This window comes from Marmota flaviventris, chromosome 10, assembly GCF_047511675.1.
Source record: "Marmota flaviventris isolate mMarFla1 chromosome 10, mMarFla1.hap1, whole genome shotgun sequence".
Taxonomy (NCBI): Eukaryota; Metazoa; Chordata; class Mammalia; order Rodentia; family Sciuridae; genus Marmota; species Marmota flaviventris.
In genome coordinates this window covers 116,568,008-116,588,074 of record NC_092507.1, presented here as the reverse complement: position 1 = coordinate 116,588,074, position 20,067 = coordinate 116,568,008, and the positions used below count along the sequence as shown (strand labels likewise).

General features: G+C 41.6%; 1 protein-coding gene and 1 pseudogene across 1 annotated transcript in view; both read left to right on the top strand.

The window, feature by feature from the left end:
* The first annotated feature begins 1,225 nt into the window (after nucleotides 1-1,225).
* Nucleotides 1,226-6,564, top strand: LOC114079118 (antigen-presenting glycoprotein CD1d-like; annotated as a pseudogene).
* Nucleotides 6,565-12,034: 5,470 nt separating this feature from the next.
* The window catches only part of LOC114079111 (T-cell surface glycoprotein CD1a-like), a 47,354-nt gene continuing 39,321 nt past the window's right edge, over nucleotides 12,035-20,067 (top strand). The window contains exons 1-3 of the mRNA XM_071618289.1: nucleotides 12,035-12,306; nucleotides 12,435-12,625; nucleotides 15,387-15,591. The gene's annotated coding sequence lies outside the window, so the exon portion shown is untranslated. The remainder of the gene's footprint in view (nucleotides 12,307-12,434; nucleotides 12,626-15,386; nucleotides 15,592-20,067) is intronic.

Here is a 20,067-nt window from a genome sequence, read left to right as displayed (position 1 = left end):
CTCAGAAGACTCCCCTGAGAAATTGATCTCAGAGCCTGAAGTCAGAGTGGTTATAACAGGAAGCTGGTGAGGGGAGCAAATGGGACCAAGTTCCCCAAACTGAGTGAACTCTTTGTAGTACAGGGACATGATCTAAGAGGGTGGTTTAGTCCTGCTTTGTGACAGTAAGTGGAAAGGTTAACAATTACCCAGTAGGCATTATTTTCTTTTCTGATTTATTTTTGAAGAGAAATCGCTTTTTGCAACCCCCCCCCCGGGAGGGGGGGGTTCATTGTTCTGCATGTGAACTTAAATGTTACTACATTGGTGTAACATTGAGGGTTTGATGCAGAGTAACATATAGATGACTAATCAATTCTCAATGTATGAGTTGTAAGAATATCTACTTGTTGAGCAAAGGCATTTCTCAGACCCATTTTTTTTCTTGTGGGTCCAGGTGAGGAAAGAAGTTATTTAAGGTCCTGTGGGTGAGGACTAATAATGGCTGGAGCAGTGCTGTTTGTAATCAGAGTACGTGAAAGTGACTTTGAAACCTGCACTTTTAATCCATGTGAACATGGACTTTAAATCTGAACCTTAAATCCAGGCTACTCTTGATTTTTATCCCTTGTCTCCTTTGTACCTATCCTATGTCTTTTATCCTACCTCAGGACACTGAGAAAATTGGTTTTAATGTTGTAGTTCATGGTCAATGTATAGATTCACTTGTAGATTTTTTTTTTTTAAGACTTAAAAGTGTAAAACAAATCAAAATCACCCATAGTCTCTCCACCTGGCGACCCACACCGCTAAACCAAATTCTTTCAAAAAATTTTTTTTTGTTTTTTTTTTTTGGCACTGTCGCAGTGGTAAAACTTATACACCTAATGTCCTCTTTTAACAGATAACAGTTGCAAAGTGCTGCAGGTGCTGTTTGATATTCCTTCTGCATTGAGACAGATCCTGGGAAAGTGAGTTGGTTGTGCAACCCAGTGAAGTGAGCGACTGCTTCGGGACTCCTCCCATTCCAGCAGGGACTCCTTGCAGATGAAACCCATAGGGGCTAGGGCGACAGTCTAGCAGAAGAGTAAAACGCACCCCAGCAGGAGCGGGGCGGCTGCCTGAGACGCGCCTGGGACTTGGCTGGGGTCCGCTCCAAAAGCGGAGCGCACAAGGCTGCTGGGGGCGTGGCGTGGAGAGCAGCGCCCTGGGAAGGGCGGAGCCCGCAAGGTCCCAGACTCTGCGGCTTGGGGTGCAGCTGGTTCCTGCTGTTGTGGGTGCTCCCGCAGGTGTGGGGAAGCTCTGACGGTGAGTGGCCCAGGGTGCCCGAGTCCTGGCGCTAAAGGACCAAGAGGGGGAGCGGGCTTGAGACTTTGGGAAAGGCTCCCCTGGACGAGGGGATGAGCGCTGGGCCGTGGAGCCCGGCGCGCACGAATGCACCAGAGATTGTGGGGTCTCTGGCTCCTAGCGCGGTGCGGGTCAGGGTAGGCGCACCCCAGCTGACCCTCCTGGACTCACGATCTGCTTTGCTTCCTTCCTCTCCCTGTGCTGTCTGCTCCGTAGGCCATTCGCTGTACTTACCCAGTCTTCTTGTCCCCAGTCCTGCGAAGGAGTGTCCTCTTCCGCTATCTCCAGATCTCCTCCTTAGCTAACAGCAGCTGTATGCGTACTGACGCCTTGATCCTGTTGGGGGAGCTGCAGACGCACAGTTGGAGCAACGCCTCGGACACCATCAGCTTTGTGAAGCCCTGGGCCCAGGGCACCTTCAGCAGCCAGCAGTGGGTCCACCTGCAGAATATATTTCGGGTTTTTCGAAGCAGCTTCACCAGGGACATACAGGGATTCGCCAAAATGCTGTCCTTAGAGTGTGAGTTGAGGGGATGGATCCAGGGCAGGCGCCACAGTGTGAGAATGGGCATGGAAGTCCTGCTGGGAGAGGGGATGAGGTTGTCTGCTTTCTCCCTCTCTGAGGGCTTGCACTTCTGCCTGGTCATGCCCCAGTTTCAGGCATCAGGCCACCCACTCTCATTTCTTTCCACTGTGGGTCCCCCGTGTAACCCCAGTACCAGTCTCTTCTCCTTCTTCCCTTTCAGTCCTTTAAAGCTCATTTGAGTTTTGCACGTTTCTCTCCACAGATCCCATGGAGCTGCAGCTGTCTGGTGGCTGTGAGGTGCACCCTGGGAACGTCTCAGAACACTTTCTCCATGTAGCATATCAAGGAGAATATATCCTGAGTTTCCAGGGAACTGCTTGGGAGCCTGCCCCCACAGGCCCCCCAGTGGGTAGATTTGGTCATCAAAGTGCTCAACCAGGACGAAGGGACAAGGGAAACAGTTCAGTGGCTCCTCAATGACATCTGCCCCCAATTTGTGAACAGCCTCCTAGAGACAGGGAAGTCAGAACTGGAGAAGCAAGGTCAGTCTTCTGTCCTCTCCATCTACCCTACACTCTGACTCCTCTAGGTTTTGCCATCCAAGGGTTTTCTTTCCATTTTAAAAAATTCATTTCATTTTATTATTTTTTGGGGGTGCTGGAATTGAACTCAGAGGCATTCGACCTCTGATCCACATCCCCAGCCCATTTTGTATTTATTTAGAGAACAGGGTTTCACTGAGTTGCTTAGTACCTCACTTTTTTCTGAGGATGGCTTTGAACTCCAGATCCTCCTGCCTCAGCCTCCTGAGCTGCTGGGATTACAGTTGTGCATCACTGCTCAGTTGGTTTGCTTTCCTTTAAGCATCAGAGAAAGAGCAGGACACAGGAAAGGATGAATAAGGCTTGAGGGTATATTTTCTATTTATTTACTTATTTATTTTTGCACTACAATTCTTAATACACCATTATTCAATAATTTATCATATTTCTGATTATATATAAGGTATGTTGACATTGAGGGTATTTGTTCATATCACCCAGTGTCACTGAGTACCTGCTGGGTTCGTTCCATGAGTTGAATTGAATCAAGTCTGTGGGTCAGAATTGATTCAGACAATGTTTGAGACATGCTGTGTGCTCCAGCTGAGCTCAGAGTGTTAGAGTAGGAGGTGAGGCATTTATAGGGCACTGGGATCAGAGGAGGGGAAGGAGATGAGGGATGGGTCTCCTGGGCAAGGTAACAAAGGGATCAAAGCTACTTGGAGACTCCACCTCCAGAAGTGGACCTTTGGGGAGCATGAACCTGGGAGGAGGCCTGGGACCTCTGATGCAGAGTTCTCACCTTATGGTTTCCTCATCCCTTATTGGATACAGTGAAGCCCGAGGCCTGGCTGTCCCGTGGCCCCAGCCCTTGGCCTGGCCGTCTGCTGCTGGTGTGCCACGTGTCTGGCTTCTACCCAAAGCCTGTGTAGGTCATGTGGATGCGAGGTGAGAAGGAGCAGCTGGGCACTCAGAGAGGTGACATCCTGCCCAAAGCAGATGGGACGTGGTATCTCAGAGCAACCCTGGATGTGGCAGCTGGGGAGGCAGCTGGCCTGGCCTGCAGGGTGAAGCACAGCAGCCTAGGAGGGCAGGACCTCGTCCTCTACTGGGGTGAGAAAGGGCTGGGGCTCTGTTGGAAATGGAGACAGGTGGTTCTGAAGCATAGAGGGAGCGACTGTGAAGGATGGAGTTGGCACACCAACTAGGAGGGCTAGAAGGATGGATTCCAGACACAGAAAGGAAAAAAAAATGGGACTGAGATCTGATGTATTAATACAAGATGAAATGGGATTGATAATCTTAGAGATCTGGAAGTTATTGGCAAATAATAAATCCCTGGAAGCTGGGCATGACAGCACTCATCTGTATTCCCAGCTGCTGGGGAGGCTGATGCAGGAGAATTCCAAGTAGGTGGCCAGACTAGCCAAATTAGGGAGACCTTGTCTCAAAATAAAAGATAAGGGCTAGGGATGCAGCTCAGTGGTTTGTCCCAGACTCTAGGATTCAACCAGCAGCACTGCATATAAAATGAAAACAGAATTCTGGGAAACTCATTTCCCAGCAGAATGGGGATCAGGGACTTATGAAAAGCAGGTTAACAAGGAGAGCTGTGGTATACTGAGTGCTTCCTGCGTGGGGCCAGGCAACGCTGCATCCAGTGCTTTACCTGAGCATCACCACTCTCTTTTGAAGCAGTTACTGTTATTTTATTTTACAAATGAGGAAATTGAGGCTGAGATAGGTTAACTACCCAGAGTCTCATAGAAGGTGGAAGAGCTGGATATCGATTCAGGTCTGCCTGGCTACACAGCTTCACCTGTACGCTACGTTATTATATAGTGAAATGAACTGTAGTGCAGGTGCCTAGACCCTGTGAAAAGGTGGGGAGTCGAAACTTCTGAGGAATAGAAGTTGATGCTTTAAATCCATGGTGGTGGTGGGGAATAAGCAGCACCTGGCCCCCTCACATGTGCTAGGCCAGGGAACTTGATACCTGGAAGGGTCCTGTGCTGACACACACCTTGTTTTCCCCCATGCAGATGGGACCCACACCTCTGTAGGCTTGGTCCTCCTGGTGGTGACCTGTCTGGTGTTCCTCTTTATGCTCATTCTAGGTTTAACCTTCTGGATTAGGAAATGCAGGTAAGTCTCCCCTTCCATCTGCTCCTTCCCTCATTCTCTCTTCTCCATCCCCTGTTCCTGTTTTCCTAAAGGTGTCTCCGTTTCTACTCCCTCACAGCTCCTATGAAGACTTCCTGTGAGTCTCCTGGCCACCTGCCTCTCTGGAGGCCGAGCATCAAGCTCCCAGGACTGTAGTCTTCCCCTGCTCAGGAACTGAGTGTGAAGTGAGCGTGGTCTTGGAGAAGTAACAAAAATAATCACCTCCTCTTTTAACATTTATCTAAAAGAGTTTAAGTTCTTTTTCCTTCTGTTACAAGTGATTCTGTACAAACAGCAGTGCAAACTCCCGTGTTTACCTGCAGGCAATGCGGAGATACAGGGACTAGGGTGGAAGTGCATGTGTTGGCCTCTGAGTGATGGAATCTGTCTTGAGCTGGGAAGCTCATATCCTGTGCCAAGGTGGCAGCTGCGGTGGCCTGTTGTCAAGTACAAAGTCAAACTCTAGCTTGGCTGTAATCTGCATTTCCCAAGAAGACTGGAAATCTGGAATTTTATGTGACATGTCTGATTTTAAAACGTCAGCATGATTTTGCAGAATATTCTGTGTGACATCCCAAATGAACACTGCTGACTAATGACATCTCAGGTTCGGTGGCTTAGGACTTAGCTCTCACTTTCTTGCTGTTTCAAGGATGAATATGCCGCTAACGGATTTCCTAGGGGAATTCATTGCAGGGTATCCATGCTTTCTTTTCATTTTGCACATGGAGACCGGCTCCCTGAAACTCTCAGTTGCTGGCTGCTCTATTTTCTGCTGTTTTTGCCTTAGTGTTCTACTGTTTTTGGATTGAGCTCTATGCCTTCAAAGCCCGAGTCTCTCTCCTCTGCTGTGCAGCTCCAAGCTGAGCTGTTGTTTATGTTTTCATTTGTTCCTTAGTTATGTCTCTGTTTGCTTTTTTTTAAAAAAAATATTTTTCTAGATGGACATAATACATTTATCTTATTTATTTATTTGTATGTGGATAGAACCCAGTGCCTCCCATGGGCTCTACCACTGAGCTACAGACCCAGCCCTCTGTGTTTGCTTTGGAAGGAGTGTGGGTGGAGATCTCCCATTTGGAGTCAAACAGAGCCCCAGAGAACATGTCCCCTCTGTGTTCTGTGTGTGCAGTAGCAGGAGCTCCAAGGTTCCCGACAGAAAAACAAAATCCTGAATTCCAGAGTTTTAAACATAACTACACTTCAAAACACCCTTGCTACCCAGCAGGAGAGATAATTATAAGGAAAGCCATATCAGTTATAGACAAAATAAGGAAAGTATAATTTTTTTTTACAGCCTGGCTACAATTGAAACACAAACGGCTTTGTGACTATGATGTGGAAAAAGGTGGAAGATATTCACTCTTATGGCAATGCACAAAATAAAAACAAGAACACAACCCCTTAAGATGTTATAAAACTCAAACTTGTCCATGAAGCACTGAAGGGTGGTGGATGCAAAGTTCAGAAAATGAAGTCATTGAGAAGTGACAGATTCTGGAGGCACAGGTGGAGGAGAAAGCTTGCCAGACTGACAGAGAGGTACTGGCAATATTGGTGGAGAGCAGGGAGAATGGAGTGTAGAAACCTCCCAAATGCAGCAGAAATGTACTTGACCTAGTCGGGCATGGTATGGTCCATGCCTGTAATCTCAGTGGCTAAAAAGTAGAAGAAAACTCTCTAGTCTTATTTATTCTTGAGGAGATTGGAAATGAGGGGGCTCTTCTACGTCTGATTCAAAATGTGAAACTGAGTGCCAACCCACACCATACTCCAGGGTCACACATTGAAAAAAATGAAGGAAATTAGACTCGGGCAGGAACAGCTGTGGCATTGTGAGGAAAGGCTAACCAGCAGTAAATTCAATCTTAAACATGGCTTCCTTGTCCAAGATTAGCTAGATAGTTGGTGAAATCCAAATGATCACCTCCCCACTTTATCAATGATACAGAACAAGGAGATTGTACAAGTTTGGTAATAAAAAAACAAAGCAAAAACGTTGTGTAATGCAGTCTCCACTATTATCTATATACAAAAGGTCTCTGACTTACCATGGTTTGACTTATGATCTTACAACTTTACAATGATGTGACAATGATACACATTCAGAAGGAGCTGTACTTTGAATTTCGATCTCTTTACAGGCTGGTGATATGCAGCACAATACCTTCTCTAGACCCTGGGCAGCAGCTGTGAGCTGTCCTTCCCAGGCAGCCACGTGACCACAAGGGTGAACAGCTGACACTCTGCAGTGCACTGTGTGGCCAAGCTGCAAAGTTCATAGGTTTGTTGCATTAAATGCATTCTTGACTTAAGATGTTTTCCACTTATGATGGGTTTATTGGGTTGTAAGCCCATCCTAAGTTGCTTAGCATCTAAATTGTACATCATTGGAGTATGATGTTCAGTATACCAGGAAATGCTTCTAAATTCATTTATGTGGAAATGAGACCCATACAAAATACAAAAGTCAATCAATAAAAAAATCATAGACAACTCAGAAACCAGAACTGGCAGAAAATTATATAGATGAATTCTAGATAGGGAAGAGGGGTGGGAGGGAAAGGGAGGGGACAGGGGACAAGCAAGGATGGTGGAATGTGATGGACATCATTATCCAAAGTGCATGTATGAAGACTCCAATTGGTGTCAACATACTTTGTATATAACCAGAGATATGAAAAACTGTGCTGTATATGTGTAATAAGAATTGTAATGCATTCTACTGTCATTTAAAAAAAATCAATAAAAAACAAAAAAAATCCACTTGGAAAGTTATAAGCAGAGACGAAACAAGCAGGTAAATATGGGGAATCTCATAAAAATGAAAGGAAACTTAAAAAACAAAAAACTAACCTAATAGAATGAGTCCAAAAAGCAAAATCATAGCAGTTGACCTTAACAATGGAACAAACACTGTGAAAGAAGAATCAAGGATCTTGAAGAAAGGTCAATAGAAATTATTCAAAAGAGAACACTGAGGAAAAAATGCTGACAGATTAAAACATCATCTATGACTTGTGTTATAATAATTGTACTGGAAATTCATCCGGGGGGTGCTTTAGCACTGAGCTACATCCCCCAACCTTCTATTTTATTTTATTTTTTTGAGATGGGGTCTTGCTAAGTTGCTGAAGTTGACTTTGAACTCATGATCCTCCTGCCTCAGCCTCCTGAACCTCCTGAGTTGATGGGATTACAGGTGTGTGCCACTGTGCCCAAGCAGAAATGATATTTTTTGAAAAAATGACTAATTTTGAAGTAATGACTGTTTTTTCCCCAAGTCCATGAAAACGATCAATTCAAAAATCCTAGTGAGGGATGGGAGGTAGCTCAGTAGAATGAAGCCCTTGCCTAGCATGCACGGGGCCCGAGGTTCTCCCAGCACTACACACTAAACAAACAAAAAGCAAACGACTCCCCCCCAGCCACCCCAAAGACCCCCCAATTCCAGTGAATTCAAAGCAGAATAAATACAAAGAAAACTGTATCAAAGAGTGTCAAAGTCAAACTGCTGAAAACCAAAGATAAAGAAAAAAACCCTAGAAGCAGCACAGAACACATACGTGGGAACAATGAGAAGACTTGCAGTTGGCTTTTCTTCAGAAATGTAAACTAGCATGTAATAGAATAAATAAAATGTGGAAACCCAACAAACAAAAGCAACTCACCTATTAGACTTATACATCCATCAAAATAATTTTAGGGCTGGGGCTGTGGTTCAGTGGTAGAGCGCTCGCCTAGCACATGCTAGACACTGGGTTTGATACTCAGCACATAAAAATAAATAAATAAAATAAAGGTATTGTGTCCAACTACAACTAAAAAATATTTTTAAAAAATTTAAAAATAAAGTGATGTCTTATGCTTAATGAAAGCTGAGAGGATTTATTGCCAGCAGACCTACTGAAAAATGCTAAAAGATGCCTATAACCTAGCTACTTGGGAGGCTGAGGCAGGATGATCTGCAAGTTTAAGGCCAGCCAGTGCAACTTACCAAGACCCTAGGCGTACACTTCATTGGTAGCCTGATTGTCTAGCATGTGCAAGGCCCTGGGTTCAATCCTCAGTACAAAAAGAAACAAAGAAATGTTCAAGGAAGTCCTTCAGGGTAAAGAGAATACAAGTTGTAAACTCAAATATACAAGGGGGACTGGAAAGAATTGACAATATTCAATGAGTAGAATTTTTCACAGTGATAAAACAATTCATATAGAAGACCTAAAAATCCTCAATGTTAATGAACCTAAAAATAAAAAAAATTAAAATTCATAATGAAGAGATCAACAGAAACAAAGGGAGAAATAATTAAATCAAAATAGTGTTTGGAGTTTTTTTTAAAGCATACTCTTCTCTCAGCAATTGATGGAATAAGTAAATAAAATCAGTGAGACTCGAGAAGATTTGAACAGTAATATCAACCAACATGACCCAATATACAACTGTTTGACTTTATACCTGACAAAATTCTGAATATATGTTTTCTTTCTTTATTTGTTTTTTAGGTATACATGAACTTAGAATGTATTTTGATGTATTATACATATGTGGAGTATAACTTATTCTAATTAAGATCCATTCTTGTGGCTTTACATGATGTGGAATTACAGAGTTCATGTATTTGTATATGAACATAGGAAAGTCATGTCCGATTAATTCTAATGTCTTTTCTATTCCCATCCCCCCTTCCTCCTCTTCCTTCTGTTTGTTTAATCCAATGAGCTTCTATTCCCCCCTCCTCCCCGTTATTGGTCATTAGTAGCCACGTTCTCTTCCAACACATACAGAAGATTCTTTGTAGTAGGACACATGTTGGGCTGTAAAAGAAATTTCAATTAATATGGAAGGATTGATATTACTGAGTATGTTTTCTGATCACAAAGGAAATAAATTTGAAACCACTAACAATAAGACATCTAGAAAGTACTCAGAATATTTGAAAATTAAACAGCACCTTGATAAGATTAATAAAATTGATGTCTCTCTAGCAAAAATGGTCAAGAAGCCGGATACAGTGGCACACAACCGTATTCACAGATACCAGAGAGGCTGAGGTGGAAGGATTACAAATTCTAGGCCAGCCTAGGCAATTTAGTGAGACTCTGTCTCAAAAAAGTAGATGAATAAATGAATAAATAAATAAATAAAAAGAAAAAAGACTGAGCATGTAACTCAGTGGTAAAGCAACCCTGTGTTAAATTTCCAGTACCTTAAAAAAGAAAAAGAAAAAGAAAAAAAAAACATCAAATAACAAATATTAATAATAAACGAAAAGGTATTATTACAATATATTATTAAAAGGATAAGCTGGGAATATAATGAAAATATCATGGTAATATAATTGAAAATATAAATTAAATGAAAAAAATACTTAAAAGAACACAACTTTACTGAAACTGAGACAAGAAAAAAGTGTTCATCTGTTAGCTCCTTGGTAATTTGCTATTAAAACAATAAATATCAAATATATAGTAGATCAAATAAGTAAATAAATACTACTACTACATATATTATTAAAAATCCTCCCACTAAAGAAATGTCTTAGCTCAGTGAATTCTAACAACATTTAAAAGAGAAAAAAATAACAGTTTTACATAAATTCATTGTAAAAACAGAGATGGCAGCAGTTCCCAATTTGCTTTATGAGGTCAGCTATTCCTAACATCAATAACTTACAATAAAATTATAACAAAAAATTACAGCCCAATATTTCTCATAAATTTAGATACAAAAATTCTTAACAAAACTTAACAAAATCTCGTAATGTATCTAAAGGTATTTTATCATGGGCATGTGAAATTTATCCCAGAACAGGAACATAGGCTTAATATTTAAAAATCAAACAGCATAATTAATCATCTTGACAGATCATAGAGGAATAATCATGTGTTCATCTCAACAGAAATAAAAGAGTTCAAACAATCAATATCTGTTTATGAGAAGAACTCTCAGTAAATTAGGAATTGAAGGAAATGTCCTAGTTTGATAAAGAACAACAAAAACTGTAACGTGATATGAATGTTAGCATTTTATGCTTCTAAGATTCGGAGGAAAGCAAGAACGTCTGTGTTCATCATTTCTATTCAGCATTGCACTGGATGTTTCCATATTATTAAGAAGGAATTAAAACCATTAAGTCTGAAAAGCAATAATCCTACATATGTTTGCAAGTGGCTCAGTAGTGTATAAAACAGAGAATATTTAATTGTGTTCTGTGCCCTTTCTCAGTCCAGAGGGCCTAGTTAGTATACAGTTTGCAAAGTCTGTTGGAGAAGCAAATTAGCAATGTTATAATCCAATTCAGGACAAAAGGCAATTAGAGAGTGTCTGATGAGAAGTGCAACAATTAGTTAAGAAACCATTTTTGCTTTATCTAAAATCTTAAATAAATATGAATCCTGGCAAAAACCAATACAGAATACATGTTAGAGTGGAAAAAATGACTTCTAGGAACAATTCAATCTAATAAAATTACATTTCATAGAAATAATGGCTACAGAAGGAAATGCACAAAACCTTTATATTCAATATTTGATGCATCAGTTTTTTACTGTGTACTTTTTATATAAAATGTAAAAGTCTTATATAAAATAATTTATCACAATGAATATAGCATAAATACAATTGGGAAAGGTAGAAATTATTTAATTGTGGTTTTAAAATAATAGAATTAGTTTGATTAATGGAATTCATTTGGTATATTTTGTCATAGATACTTAAAATTTTTTTTGTAGTTGTAGATGGACAGCATACTTTTATCTTATTTGTTTATTTTTATGTGATGCTGAGGATTGAACCCAGTGCTTCACACGTACTAGGCAAACGCTCTGCAATTGAACTACAACCCCAGACCCTTGTCATAGATACTTTAAGTCTGGAGATTTAAAAACATAGTGATCTCCAGAAGACTGGAGTAATTAGTCTTGTTTAGATTACAAACACAGTCTGCAAATCTTATTTAAGGCTAACCATAACTGTGGGAGAAAATATAGGAAAAATAGCCCAGAGGCAGATAAAATCCTCCATTTAAGCACTGTTTTCTCACCTACAAAGCTCCCCACACCAATACAGTTTACTTAAAAGTACCACATTGAGTTTTCCTGTTCATCTTAAAGTAGGGGGTTAAGAAAATGGTCCTAACAGACAAACAGCTGTCATTGCAGGTGAGCATTCTATATAGCAGGCACCAGAATATCAGTTTGGAACAGAGTGAAACAGCCCATTTTCTCTTTGAACACCTGCTGTAGCTTGTGGATGTTCATATTTCACCACAAGGTGGCGCGAGTGCTAAACAGTTAAACCAAGGCTGTGAGACTGGAGTATTGAAGCTTTCTTAGGGGGGGGGGGGGGGAAAGATTGATTTTTTTTTTTTTTTTTTACTTTTAAATATTTATTTATTTTTGTGCTACATACATATATATAATTCATCAACATAACATGATAGTGGCAGACACCTCTGTACCATCCCCACGGAAGCCATTGTGACAGGCTCACTCCAGCTGCATCGCCCGCCCTCTGCACCTTTGCCCCAAGACTTTTCCTGCAATGTGATGGGGACACCTGAGAGAAGCCACTGAGCATTTGTGAACGCCCGGAACTGCAAGTGTCAGGGAGATAATACCTGGTCTGTTAATGGATGGGAGGTCATGAAAATGTGCTCTTCTCATCTCTCAGGTAGAAAAGTCAGAGGCACAGTCTGTACGGAGGATTGGAAGCTTCCAGTGAGTCGGATCTCAGTTTTTCATGGAGGTGACAAGGCTGATAACATCACTGTATTGAGTTTCCATCCTTTCCTGTTTTACCCTTCCTAGTGCCCCCAAATAAAGTTCTACCTTTAAAGCTCCCAATGCTGATATAGACCTTCCTTTCTGTTTTAGAATCTCCATTGTGGAAGAAATCCAAAATTGACCCACTACTCTTATAAAAAAATATTTCAGCACCAAGAAGTCTCCCTCATGGATGCCCTTTCCAATCAGTAACCTTTTAAAGACAATCAACATTCTGATCTCTAACACATTATATTAGATTTAATTCTGTTTTTGAACTTCACATTACCGGAATCTTAATGGTAAGTACTATTTTATGTCTGCCTTTTTTTGTTGTTGTTGAACATTATTTCTGTGATATTTATCATGTTTGTGCATGTAACAGTAGTTCAACACTTTCATTGCTGTGTAGTATTAAGTCATGTGAATACACAGCAGTTTACCCATTCTACTATAAATGGACATTTAATTGTTCCAGATTTTAGCTATTTTGAATAATGCTACTTTAAGCATTTTTTGTATATTTTTTTTTCTCGGTGGTATTGGAGATTCAATCCAGGGGCACTCTACTCCTGAACCACACCCCCAACCCTTTTTAAATTTTATTTTGAGTTAGGGTCTTGCTAAGTTGCTTGGGGTGGCCACAAATTTGTGATACTGCTGCCTCACCCTCCCAAGTAGTGCCACCACACCTGGTTTGTGCCATGTCTTTATGAACATAAGCACTGGTTTCTCTAGGGAATATACATAGAAATGGGATTGCTGGGTCAGAGGTTATATGTATTTTTTAAAGAATTTCTTCCCTTATTAAATTTCAAATTTTATTCTTACTTATTAACATGATAATTGTACACATTAGTGGGGTTTGTTTGATATTTCTACACCTATACATATAGCATGCATGGATCTAATCTAATTTTCCTTTTATCATCTTCCCCTCTGTGCCCCTTCCAAACTTTGATTAGTCACTATTCAATACTCAGGTTGAATTGTTTTAGCTTTCACATATGAGAGGGAATATGCACTCCTTGTCTTTCAGTGTCTGGGCTTGTTTCATTTGTTATAATGTCCTCCAGTCCCATCCATTTTGCTGCAAATGGCAGGATTTTCTTTATGGTCTAATAATTTCCATTATGTATATATGCCATGTTTTAAAAATCCATTTATCTGTTGATGGACACTTAGGTCAATTTCATATCTTAGCTCTTGTGAAAAGTGTTGCCTAAACATGAGTGTCTAGGTCTCTCTTTGGCATGATGATTTGCTTTCCTTTGGATAAACACCCAGAAGTGGAGTAGCTGAATCATATCGTAGCTCTATTTTGAATTTGTTTGAGGAGCCTCCATACTGATACTATTCTCCATGGTGACTGTAGTAATTTACATTCTTGACAGCAATGTATAGCAGTTTCTTTTTCTCACCAGCACCAGTAGGTTATTTATTTCCTTATTGGTACTGGGGATTGAATCCAGGGGAATTTTACCACTGAGCTATATCCCCAGTCCTTTTTATTTTTCATTTTGAGACAGAGCCTCCCTAAGTTGCCCAGGTTAGCCTTCAACTTGGAATCCTCATGTCTCAGCCTCCTGAGTAGCTGGTATTAAGGAATGTGCCACTACACTCAACCCGTCGTCGTAAATGGGATGAGATGATATCTCATTTAGTTTTGACTTGCATTTCCCTGATGGCTAATTATATTATTTCTTCATGTATTTATTGGTCATTTGTATTTCTTTATTTGAGAAATGCCTTTCCAGATCATTTGTCCATTTTAAATGTATTACGTTTTTGTTATTAAGCTCTTTTTGGAGTTCCCTATGCACTCTTGGTCTTAACCCTCTGTGAGGTACATAGGTGACAAGCATTTTCTCCCATTCTGTACATTGTCTCTTCACTTTGTTAATTGCTTCCTTTGCTGTTCAGAGCCTTTTCAGTTTGATGTTATTTCATTTGTCAATTTTTGTTTTTGTTTCCTGTGATTTTTTTGGGTTTTGTTCAGAAAAATCATTGTCCGTGCCAATATCTTGAGCTAATTCCTCTGTTTCCTCTACTAATTTGAAATTTCAAGTCTTGCATTTAAGCTTTTTATCCATTTTGAGTTGAGTTTTGTACAGGATCAGAGATGGGGGTCCAGTTTCTGTCTTCTACATGTGGATATCCATTTTTCCCAGCATGATTAATTGAAGAGACTGTTATTTCTCCAATATATGTTTTAGCAGCCTTTGTGAGATTCAGTTGAGTGTAGATGTGTGGGTTTATTTCTGGGATCTCTATTTTTTTTTTCCTTAAGCAGTCACACAAGTCTAAGCCACATTTATTTGCACATGTATAGTCATGGGCAACAGATACTCCAGTTCATACAAATTTATAAAACAACAAGGTTAATAATCACTTGTACACTTGTGTGCTATCTTGCGTACATATTCAAATCTTCATTTTGTAACCTTTCATATAACACGTCCTTAAACAAAAATTCTTGAAAACACATATCGGCATGTTTCACTAACAGCCAACATAAAAATTAAGACAAGATCACAAACTCAAAAGCCAAGGTTAGACGATTCTTCTACCTCCCTCCCCTAGAAAGAAGGCATGCTTTTAAAAGATTGTATGTGCTGCAGCTAAGAAAGGCTTTTGCATGGATGGCCTTCATGGCTTGTTTGAGGGGGATCTCTGGATCAACTTTGCTTTAAATTTTACCAGGTGTCACAGAGGTATTCAAAATTTGCAATCACTTTTTATCGTATGCATTTTATTCCAGGATCATGCAAGTAGATATCTGTCAACTCAAAACTCAGACCAGTGATTTGTAATTCTCAGAATGAGAAAAGCAAAAGCAAAAGCAAAAGCAACCAAGATTTAGTGAGTATCTACATTGGCTTCATAGCCCAACCACTAGGGAACCTGGACCTAATGATATTTGTAAACTGGCGTCAGATTATATTTTTTCTTTGCTTTTTTTTTTTCCCCTCAAGAACACTTCCCTTATTTCATTGTGAATGCAGCTCTGTCTTCAAGAGTTTAAAATAAAAGCTCACCTTTCTGGGTGTTTCCTCCTGGCAGGTCTTTTAAAGCTATGTCGTGGGCCACCTTGACAGGAACCACTGGGGGACTGTGCCTTCTATAGTGACATAGAGAATTCCAAGGGCCATGGGACGGACACATTCATGTTCTAGGATTGGAAAGGGCATCGAGGAGGAAGAATGGAGCATAGACTGAATGAACAGAGTAAGAAAACAGAGATGAGGCCCTGGGAGCTGAGATCAAGGTAAGTGAAGACTGACAGTGAAAACATGGTGGAGTGAGAAGGAAGGAGGGAGGAGCAGAGTGGGAAGAGGACACAGGGATGGGTGGAGAGGGGGGCACGGTAGGTGACAAGGAGCGTCAGAGCCATAAGTGGTACTAGCCAGTATTCAGTTCTTTTGAACTGAGGCCAGAGTGTTGACATCCTAATGCAATGCAGGTGACCCGTGCAGGAGATGACCTTGAAGAGATGACCTTGACGCTCAGTCTGAATCTCCTTTCCCTGCAAGGAGTTTGCTGAGAGGAAAGAACACGTAGGCCATCTGCAGGGAGCCACAAAGGCAGGAGAAAAACCTGAGGAAGTTTGAGAGGTTAAATGAGGAGCCCAGAAAGGGCCAGAAGTCAGGACGGGCGTGGGTTTCCCAGAGAGGGAGACTGAGATTGGTGTTGGCGAGGTGGGAATTCAGAGGGCACAGTGAGCTCCTGTGGGCAGGGCAGCCTCTATCTGTGTTCTGGGAAAAGCTGTGTGGGAAGGAGGAATCCAGGAGTTAGGGTGGTGCGCAGGGAACAAGAGTTAGGAAGCCACACAAGCATGTCTGAAGCCTGAGCAACAACGATTCAAGAAGAGGGATCCTGAGGGAAGGTCTTGTGACAAAGGGAAGAATCCTGGATGTCCCTAGGAGAGCTGGGGACACCCGCTGGCTGAGTTACAATCAGCATGTATCTTACCCACCCTGACCTTTCCTCATCTTTTCCTGTGACGAGGGAGCCCACAACCATCAGCGACCCATGTTCTGCCTCCAACTTGGGCCCCAAGGAGTGGAGTTGGCCACTTATGGACCAAGAGCTCTGAAACAGTGAGCCCCCAAGTAAACTTTTCCTCCTTCAAATTGTTCTTGTCAGGTCCTTTGGTCACAGAGGCAACAAGGCTGACTAAAACACCCCTATTCCTCCTCCTCCTCCTCCTCCTCCTCCTCCTCCTCCTCCTCCTCCTCCTCCCCCTCCTCCTCCTCCTCCTCCCCCTCCTCCTCCTCTTCCTCCTCCTCCTCCTCCTCCTCCTCCTCCTCCTCCTCCTCCTCCTCCTCCTCCTCCGTGTCTTATCAGCTCACAACCTCTTGGTTCCAGATCTTCTTTCCTAATTTAGTTGATTTTCTTTCCTCTCTTTCCCACCCCAAACCAACTGTCCTCTCTTTGCTTTTCACACCTCACTCTCAAGAGCAGCCGTCAAATATTTTGTGAAATTCAGGGATAAGTGAAAATGTGGAGTCTTGTCAGCCCTTGAGGCTATTAATGCCACAGACTGGGCGGTTTATAAATGCCATAAATTGATTTTTCACACTTCTGGAGACTGGGAAGTCCAAAGTAGATTTGGTTTCTAGTGGGATCTGCATTTTGATTCATCAAAGGCACCTTCAGAAGATGTCTTCTCATGGTGGAAGCGTAATGGGGCCTCCCTGGGGTCCCTTTTTTAAGGCAATAATCTCATTTCTGATGATTGAGATAGCATGACCTAATCACCTTCCAAAGGCCCTGCCTCCTAGTCTCATCACATGGGTGGTTAGGATTCCAGTGTATGAATTTGGGGAAGAAATAAAGATTCAGAGAATAGCACGTTTGTGTTCAAAAGGCAGTGGGGGGAAGTGCTTTTAAAGCTACTAAAATACAAAACTTCTTATTTCTATAGAAGGTTATGTCTGTGTGTTTTTATCTGATTTGCTGATGTTGTGTCCCTTGGGCACAGGGATGCTTACAGGATGACTGCAGGAACTCTTGGGCACCTGGGGGTCTCATTCCATGACTAGGTGCAAACTGCTGGCTGGCTGCCTAGTGCCACCTGCCCTAGCTGCTCAAATGACCTTTGCGTCTGCTGGAATGAATGTGAGAGTTAATTTCCCCTTCTCAAAGTGGTCACCCCGTCACTTGGAACATGGGTGACCATTGAAAAATTGCAACCAAATACATGCACATGCATCTGATACTTGGAACAAGAGTGGGCAAGAGGCTCACCCTGACCAGTTACAAAAGAACTCGGTTCAGACCCTGGATGGGAGAGCTGCACCTGTGTTCTTCCCACACACCGTTGGTGCGTGTCCCATTGTCCCTTTGTGCCTGCAAGGTATGAGACAGTGGCAGAGGCTGATGACAGAAGGGGCCTGCCCTGTCCCTGCAATGAGACCTGGTCACTGCAGTGGTGGCAGGATGGAGGTGGAGAGGCAGAGTATGGAGTTGCCAAGGCCCCAGACAGTGGGGAGCAGGTGGAGGAGGGCTGAGCATGCAGGTGAGGCTGTGGAGGAGGAACCTCTATAGCTGGGGAGGCTCCTATGAGCTCCCATGCAAGTTTCACTGAACTTCTCTTATGAAACACAAATTCAATAAAACTCCTATAAAATTCAAGCTGGTGATCACAGGATAATTAAATTATCTGTGACTGAACTGTCTATATGCCCCTTGGAGCCAGCCCTGGGTCCAAGAGATCCACAGACTCATTTTGCCTCTTGCAGATTTCCAATTACGTGAGCCTGGCGGTCTTGTCACCAGATAGAGGTCCGTGGAAATACGTGGATGAGAGAAGGGGACTTTCTTTCTGCCCTGGCCAGTTCAATTTTTTCTTTTTATAAAAAGTCATATTATCATATTTGTTCTTTTCAGACATACATGACAGTAGAGTCATGTATAATTATTATTATATAATTATTATAAATATTAATTATTGACACACATACGTGGAGTATGACTTCCCATTCTTGTGGTTGTACATGATGTGGGGTTACACAGGTCGTGTATTCTTATATGACTTGGGAAAGTGATGTCCAATTTGTCCTTCTGTCTTTCCTATTCCCATCCTCCTCCCTTCCCTTCATTCTCCTTTGTCTATTCCAATAAACTTCTATTCTCTCTCTTCCCCCACTTGTTGTGTGTTAGAATCTGTGTGTCATAGAGAACATTTGGCTTTTAGGTCTTTGGGACTGGCTTATTTCATTTAGTGTGTTAGTCTCCAGTTCTATCCACTTATCAACAAATGCCATAATTTCATTCTTCTTTAAGGTTGAGTGATATTCCATTGTGTGTATTTACCACATTTTCTTTATTTGTTCATCTGTTGATAGGTACATAGGTTGGTCCCTTAGCTAGGCTATTGTGAATTGAACTGCTGTAAACACTGTAGTGTCTATATCACTGTTTTCACCCCCATCTTCTCCTGCATTCATTATTATTTGTATTCTCATTGGTTGCCATTCTAATTGAAGTGAGGTAAAATCTTAGTGTTTTGATTTGCATTTTCTGATTGCTAAAGATGTCAAAAATTTTTTTCATGTAATTGTCAGCCATTTTTATTTCTTCTTTTGAGAAATATCCATTTAGTTACTTTTTTTTTTGGTGGGGGGTACCAGGGATTGAACTCAGGGGCACTCAACCACTGAGCCACATCCTCATCCCTATTTTGTATTTTATTTAGAGACAGGGTCTCACTGGGTTGATTAGCATCTTGCTTTTGCTGAGGCTGGATTTGAACTTGCAATTCTTCTGCCTCAGCCTCCTGAGCTTGCTGGGATCACAGGCATGCACCACCATACTTGGCTTGTTTAATTCTTTTACTGATTTTTTGATTGGGTTAATTGATTTTTTTTGGTGTGTGTGTGTGTGTGTGTGTGTGTGTGTGTGTGTGTGTATAAGGTTTTTGAGTTCTTTGTGTGTTTGGGATATTAATCTTCTCTTGGAGAAGTAGATGGCAAAGAATCTTTTTCCCATTCTGTAGGTTCTTGCTTCATGCTCTTGTTTCCTTGGCCGTGAAGAAACTTTTAATTCGATGCCATCTCATATATTAATTCTTGGTATTATTTCCTGAGACTTAGAAGTTCTATTGAGGAAGTCATTGCCTGCTTCTGAATGTTAGAGTGCTGATCCTAAGTTTTCTCCTAGGAGTCGTCAAGTTTCTGGTCTAAGTCCTAGGTCTTTGATCCATTTGAGTTGACTTTTGTGCAGTGTGAGAGAGAAGGATCTAGTTTTCTTCTTCTACATAGGCATTTCTAGCTTTCCCAGCACCATTTGTCAAAAAAAGAAGAAAAAAAGACTTTTCTTGGACATATATCTTTGTTAAAGATCAGACGGCTACATCTGTTCAGATTTGTCTCTGATTTTTGTTCCGTTCCATTGGTCTATGTGTCTGTTTTCCATGCCAGTATCCTGAAGTTATTGTTACTCTAGCTCGGTGGTTTAACTTGAGGTTGGATACTGTGACGCCTCCAGCACTACTGTTACAGCTTGGAATTGCTTTGGCTGCTCTGGGTCTGCTATTTTTCTAAATGAATTGAAGGACTGCTTTTTGTAATTGGGTGAAGAATGTCATTGTAGGAGTGATCTTGCTGCTGGCTGTTTGCTATGCTGCTGGGGAGAGGGATGAAAGGCACTGTCTTGTTTCATCTCATTGCTAAGCAGGTGACTTGTTTTTTATATTTTGGGTTTGTGCCGCAGTCTGGCTGGAGCCACTCAAGCAGGAACA